The sequence below is a fragment of the Arachis ipaensis genome, chromosome B05 (assembly GCF_000816755.2).
Source record: "Arachis ipaensis cultivar K30076 chromosome B05, Araip1.1, whole genome shotgun sequence".
Classification (NCBI taxonomy): Eukaryota; Viridiplantae; Streptophyta; class Magnoliopsida; order Fabales; family Fabaceae; genus Arachis; species Arachis ipaensis.
The window spans coordinates 142,320,749-142,327,447 of NC_029789.2; the positions used below are offsets into that span (position 1 = coordinate 142,320,749).

General features: G+C 28.7%; 1 long non-coding RNA gene across 1 annotated transcript; it reads left to right on the forward strand.

The window, feature by feature from the left end:
• On the forward strand, positions 2,427–4,487 carry LOC107642167. The gene is made up of 4 exons (XR_001620630.2): positions 2,427–2,510; positions 3,173–3,264; positions 3,834–3,969; positions 4,388–4,487. It is a non-coding gene; the product is annotated as an uncharacterized LOC107642167 (long non-coding RNA).

The following is a 6,699-nucleotide window of genomic DNA, read 5'->3' on the forward strand; positions in this document are numbered from 1 at the left end:
TTTGTGAAATAGTATGGTAGTATTTTTTTGAATTGATTGAAAAAACCGAAAAAACCGAACCAAACCAAACCAAATTTAATTGGTTTGATTTGGTTCGGATGGCTTTGAGAAAAAACCGAACCAAACTGAACCGCACTTTAATTAAAGGATTGGATCGGATGACTTTTCTCTCAAAAACCGAACCAAACCGCACCGCGAACACCCCTATCTAACACATGGTCGCATACATAAAATAAGTTATTTCGTGAAATGATTTAATAATTTATTGTCTATATCTTACCATAAGAGTCAAAAATAGTAATAATTAAATATAATTATTTTAGGTATATACTAAAATCAATAAATAAATTAAATTATTAATATAAAATAATAATTAAAATATAAAATAAAAATATAATTTATATTATTTAACATGCGAAATAAGTAATTTAAGTCGCCATCATCTAAGACAATAAATATAACAAATATTCTCTACATACAAGTCATTTTTCGATACAAGTCCATACAAGTATCTTTAACCTAATTCACCTCACGCGCTACTATCTTTAATTAACTTTTCAATCAATGCGCGAATATATAACTGCCTTTTTCAAAATAATTTCGTTTCCGTTTTCAAATTTTCTCAGCGTTTTCAATTTACGTTCTTTTCTGAAGGTACCAAATCTTAGATGGTAAAGATCGAAGAAAAAGAAAGACTGAAGAAGAAGAAAGCAGAGGAATGAGAGAAGAATGGAATGATTGAAGAATGAAAGAATGAAAATCTAGTTCTGTACAAGCAGCAGGCCACTACTTCTAGAAAGCAAGAGAAGCTTCTAGCACATGAAGCTCTAGCACATTCTTTTAATTACTAACTAACTTAACAGAATTGGCAGAAAAAAATAATGGAGAAAGGGAGTGACTTGTGACTTTTACTGACTTATAACAGAATTAACTGAAAATTATGCTAAACACACCACAACACCTATCATTATCTCTAGTTGTCTTCATTCTATTTTTGTTGAACAAAAGCCATAACACCTATCATCATCTCCAGTGATCTTTATTCTTCTTTGTTAGTGGTTGAACAATTCTCATTGCCAGTGAGTTGTTGTTGATCAATTCTATATTGTGATAACTTGAGCGCTTTTTTGCTTGCTGCCAATCTTATCCTCCACTCCAAATCCAAGCATTGCGAAATAGATTTGCATTTTGTCAGGGATCATGTCAACAATAAGCAAATTTGTGTCAGTCATATCCCAGGATCAGTACAGTTAGCTGACATCCTCACAAAGACAGTGCCCTCTGAGAGTTTTCTTTATTGCTATAGGTCTGATTACTTGCATTGTTGTATTCTTCATATCCTCCACCTTCATAGTCACCTTCATAGGAATCTTTACTATACCTGTACCAGCAGGTTCTGGCTGTGTGGCCTATTTTGTTACACACTTGACTGTGGTTTATTATCTTCTATTTCTGTGTTCTTTGCATTTCTCTTTGTTCGTTCTCTGCGTTCTCTTTCTTTGTTTTTTGCAATTTCCTTTGTTCTCTACTTTTTTAAATCAAGCTCTGAAATTAGTTTTGAACAGTTATCTCCTTGTTGAAGATAATGAATGATTCAAGTTCAGATTCACTACAAGAAAATGAAATATTTGTAACAAAAATTAGTGATTGTTACATAATAACAATATTTTGTAACAACAATACGATTTGTTACAAAATGTTCTAATATTTTGTAACAATTTGATTTTTTTTGTTACAAATTATGTTAGCTTTTGTAATAAATCAGTATTTTGTTGCAAAATTTTATAATATTTTGTGATAAAAGATGAAGTTGTTACAAAAATTTGAAATATTTTGTAACAATATTCATTTGTTTCAAAAGGTACAATTGTTTTGTAACAAAAAATTAATTTGTCACAAAATCTAATATTATTTGTAACAAATTATTTGTTTGTCACAAAATACAAAGACATTGTTGTAACTAAAAAAATTATTTCAAAATATTAGAATTTTTAAAGGTGATAATTAAAACTTAAAAATAAAAATAAATATGAAAAAGTAAAAATCTAATTCTAAGTTTCTAACCCTCGCACTTTTATCACTCTCTGCGCTGCGCCTCTCCTCTGACCTCCTCCCACAGTTTCTCAAGTCCTCAACAATAGAGCTCCTGGAGGAAGAGCCTGCGTCGTCAGCAATATCTCATCTCTGCCTCTCCTGCGCACTCGCATCTACCAGCGCCGTCCTCTTTTGCATCGACGTTCGTGTTCGTCATCTCCTGTACGTCATCGTCGGTTCCTGCTCTGTCATCCACGGTGGTGCTCCTCTGCGTCATTGCCGTTCGTGCTCGTCTGCCATCGCATCCTCTGCGTCGTCGTTCCTGCTCGTGCTGCTCCTCTGCTTCTGCTACCCTGATCCCTGGTCCCTAGTCCTCTATCTCTGCTACCCTGGTTCATCTCGGTCGTTCTCCTTCCTCCACAGTAGTGCATCTCTGCTGCTCGTCCCTTGGTTGCTGGTTTTTTTATCTGCTGATGGTAAAGATTACTTGAATATTGTTGCCTATAATATTGTTCTTTAATATTCTTGTTGTCTATGAATGTATTATTCTATAATCTGTTTGCTAATCTATTTTTTGGTTTTTTTGTTTCTTTGAGAAGTTGATTTTGATTTTGTTTGTTCTATGATTTTGAGTGTCTTTTATGATTTTGTTCTATTTCTTGTTACTATTGTAATATATAAACCTACTGAGTTTCATATGTGGCTAAAAGAAAAGAAAAAGAGGTATATGAGTCTCAACTTAGGGTAATTTTAATGATTATTATTTGAAATTTTAACATTGAGTTATGTTATATTTTAACTCATATAATTGAACTTATAATTGCTATTGTATGTGATTATACATATACTCATTAGGTATTGAAATCTAGAGCTTTTGAAATGATTTAAACAAAATGAATGGGAGTGAAACTAGAAAAGGATAATGGTGTGGGCTTCTTTATTTGAGAATTCTTTTTATAGGTTAGGATAAGGAAATACTAAGTTTAGTTGTTTGAAAGCCTAAAGGTTAATGAGAAAATTTTAACGAATACAAAGAAAGTGTTTCAACTAATTCACTATTATGTTCTGTTTTTCTAAAATGTAACCAGTCCAACTAACTCTGATTATAGTTCTTTGTGCAATTATTTTTCCACTGCAGGACCCTTGTCCCATTATTTCATATATACAAGACATTAATTACTATCTAACTGGACCACTGCAAGATTGGATATCTAAACCAGAAGATTTTGTGTAAGTTGTCTTCCAAATGCTAATACACTATTCTTTGAATCTAGCACATTCATGATTGAAAATAACTACACTTTAACAAGATTATATTGAATATTTAAGATTTTTCTATATCTGAACACATCCAACCAGCCTAATTCAAGCACCAAACTTGTAGGTTTTTCAAATTCAATTCTTTATCATATATTATTTTTCTATTAGTTTCTTATCATATTATTGTTTTTTTATGTCATTGTTTTGTCAAAGGTACACCTGTATTCACTTGTATTAATTCATGTGTTAGCTGACTTGCTTGGTACTTCCCCAAGTTGAAATATTTGAAAAGGGATCGGAGTTGAGCCAAAAATAATTGAAGTTAAGGTTTAACTAATTTAGTTATTGATCAAGATTTTAGTTTTAGTACTTAGAGAAAATTTAATTAGTTGAATTCTTACTTCTTAGGTTACAAAAGAGCTAAAGTCAAATGAAGTATTGTTACTATTATTTTATTTTTATTAAGGTTCAAGTGCATGGTATCTTGGTATTTACTTTGAAATGCGGGTTGTTTTATTTCTGCTTGGTGTTTTGATCAGGCAAGTCAGAGCAGAGGTCTTTACTCCCTTTGTTAGATCATCCGGAGAAAGCTGAACTTGATTCGGTACTTGACTGCTCAGATTCAACTGTCAAAACTAAACTCCAGCGCATCATGCTAATCCAAACAGATCTTTGGTAATAATTTTGTTGGTTGTTTGAGCAATTATCTTTATCTTTAAAAAAATTGTTTTGGAAGTGCTATTATTTTAATTAGTTCTGTTTTAGAATTAGGTATATACAGTAGTTATTCTTTGAGATTGTGGGGGATGGTGCTAGACTTTTATAGTTAGTGAAAATCATAGTGAATCTATATGCTTGAATTAAATATGTCACTCTTATCCTTTGAGATTATAGGGGATGGTGCTAGACTTTTATAGTAAGTTAAAACTTATAAACATGTTTGCATTGCATAAGTAATGTACTTTTTGCTAAATGAAAATATGCTAGAGGAATTGTTTGGTATTGATACTAAAATAGCAAGCATAGTTATTCTATGTTTGCTTTCTTCACATGACATATTTTTATAAAATTTTGCTTATTCATGCTACTGCAGGATCTTGCTCCTGAACGTGCTTTTGCTGATGTTGTTCTTTGCAATTTGGTTTACCATATGGTGATCATAAACTTTTTCAGTTAAATTGAGTTTATTTGCCTTCAATCGAACTCCAAAGATTAAAATGAAAAGTAGAATACAGGAATTTTGTTTTGTTATAGTATTTGTAGACTCTGTAACATTATGAGTCCTTGTTTAAATATATTTCTGTCTTTGGATTCTGAATGTACATAGGTTTTTTTTTCCTTTTCATGTAAATGAAATAAGGGTTTAGCGACCGATTTTCAAGAAAAATCGGTTGCTAAATCGGTCGCTATTTTTGTAATTTTTTGTAGTGATATATCAATTAATTTAAAAAATACAAATTGGCAAATTATGTGTGTAATTTGTATTAAAAAAAATTGTTATAAAATAAATATTGTACTTTGGTAATTAGAGGAATGAAAAATGTTATAAAATCAAATTATATTTTGCAACAAAATTTTGTGATAAAAAAAATTATATTGTTACGAAAAACATCTCATTGGATAAAATTTGTTATCACTTTTGTAATAACTTTCTGTTTTTTTGTATCAAAAAAATTTGTTACAAAATATTACTTTGAATTCTAACAGTTCTATTTTTTGTTACAAAAAAACTTTTTGTAACGAGGCATACTGCAACGATCCTTTTTTTGTTACAAAATCTTTTTATTTCAAAATTTTGATTTTTTGTAATAATTTTTTTTGTTACAAATATTATTTTTTCTTGTAGTGATTGTCAATTGAATCATAGCAAAGTGGATTATTGATTTGAATCCAATCAAGTGACTGAGGTGTGGCTCGATTCTAGTTAATGTTTTCGTTAGTAGTTTATGATTTTGTAGGGGAATAATAATGTTATTTTTGTTTGTAAAAATTTTTGTTCATCATTGATAGTTTGAATTGAATGTAATGTAGGAGTTCTGTATTAAAGAAAAAATTTTGGTGTATTTACAGCAAATTTCGGTATAAAACTAGGATATTTATGTGTATTGTTTAAGAATTTTTGGTGTATATGTACTGATAAGTTCTGCATAATTCAAAACTCTTCTTCTCCCTTCTCCTCACTTTTTGCTTCTTCTTCTTCTTTTTCATCATCATCACCATCTTCTTCTTTTTTTTTTCTTATTCATCTTTTTCTTCTTGTTTTACATTCTCAAGTTTCTTGTTATTTTACTTTCTTAATAAGAATAAAAACAAAAAAAATCAAACAAAGAAAAAAAAGTACATAATACTGCAAAATTACTTAAAAGAGAATGAACTTATATTTATTCAACTAAAAGAAAGAAAGAAACCCTAAATCCTAAACCCTAAACACTAGTTAGCACTAATTCTTGAGATTTTTTTTTGTCTCTTCTATTAATCCTACAATATCACAATCATTCAACTTAATATAGTTCTCAAGATTTTTTTTTTCTTTTTTTTTGGTTGATTCTATAATATCACAAGCATTCAATTCAATACAATTCTTTATATTCTTTTTCTCTTTCTTGTATTATTTGAATTGATTCTATAATTTTACACTCATTCAAATTAATAAATTCTTCAGATTCTCTTTCTCTTTATTTTGTATATTAACATCCATTCTATTAGATTACAATTATTGAATAATGTAATTTTTTAATTTCAAAATAAAAAATTATTTTATATATCATATTATCGGATATGGCAATTACAGTGAAAGAAATTAGAGAAAATGTATTTATCATCTAGGGGATAATAATTTATTTTTAAATAGAATAAATTATATATTGAATAAAGAATAAAAAATAATTTTTCTTCACACGAATTAATACTCAATTATATAGTGTTTTGGTAATATTATCAAAGAATATTAAGTAATTTAATAGTTAATAGCACAGTAAAAGTTTATAAATTTGGAACTTAAAAATCAAGTCATAAAATGTGATATTTTAATAGGTAATAATGTTGGTCATATTGTTTTGACTTCAAGAATGAATATAATACCAATAAATAAAATTGACACTACTGGTAAATTTTAACAAAAACAAATTTCCATAAATATTGCTATCAATGAAAAATTGTTCTACTTTAAAGACAATTATTATTTTTTTTATGGTATTTTCCAACTTAGCAAGAAGGACCGCCACTAGTCAATGTGTAAGACCTAAAACTTTTGAAAAGCCTTATTATGAGTTAATTTCAATTTATTTATTCATTAAAAATTTTACTTTCAAAAATTAAATTATATTTCAAATTTATACATTATACCCATAATTTTATTAAAATTAACTAAACTACCCTAAAATTTTCAAATTGAACCCACTAGCC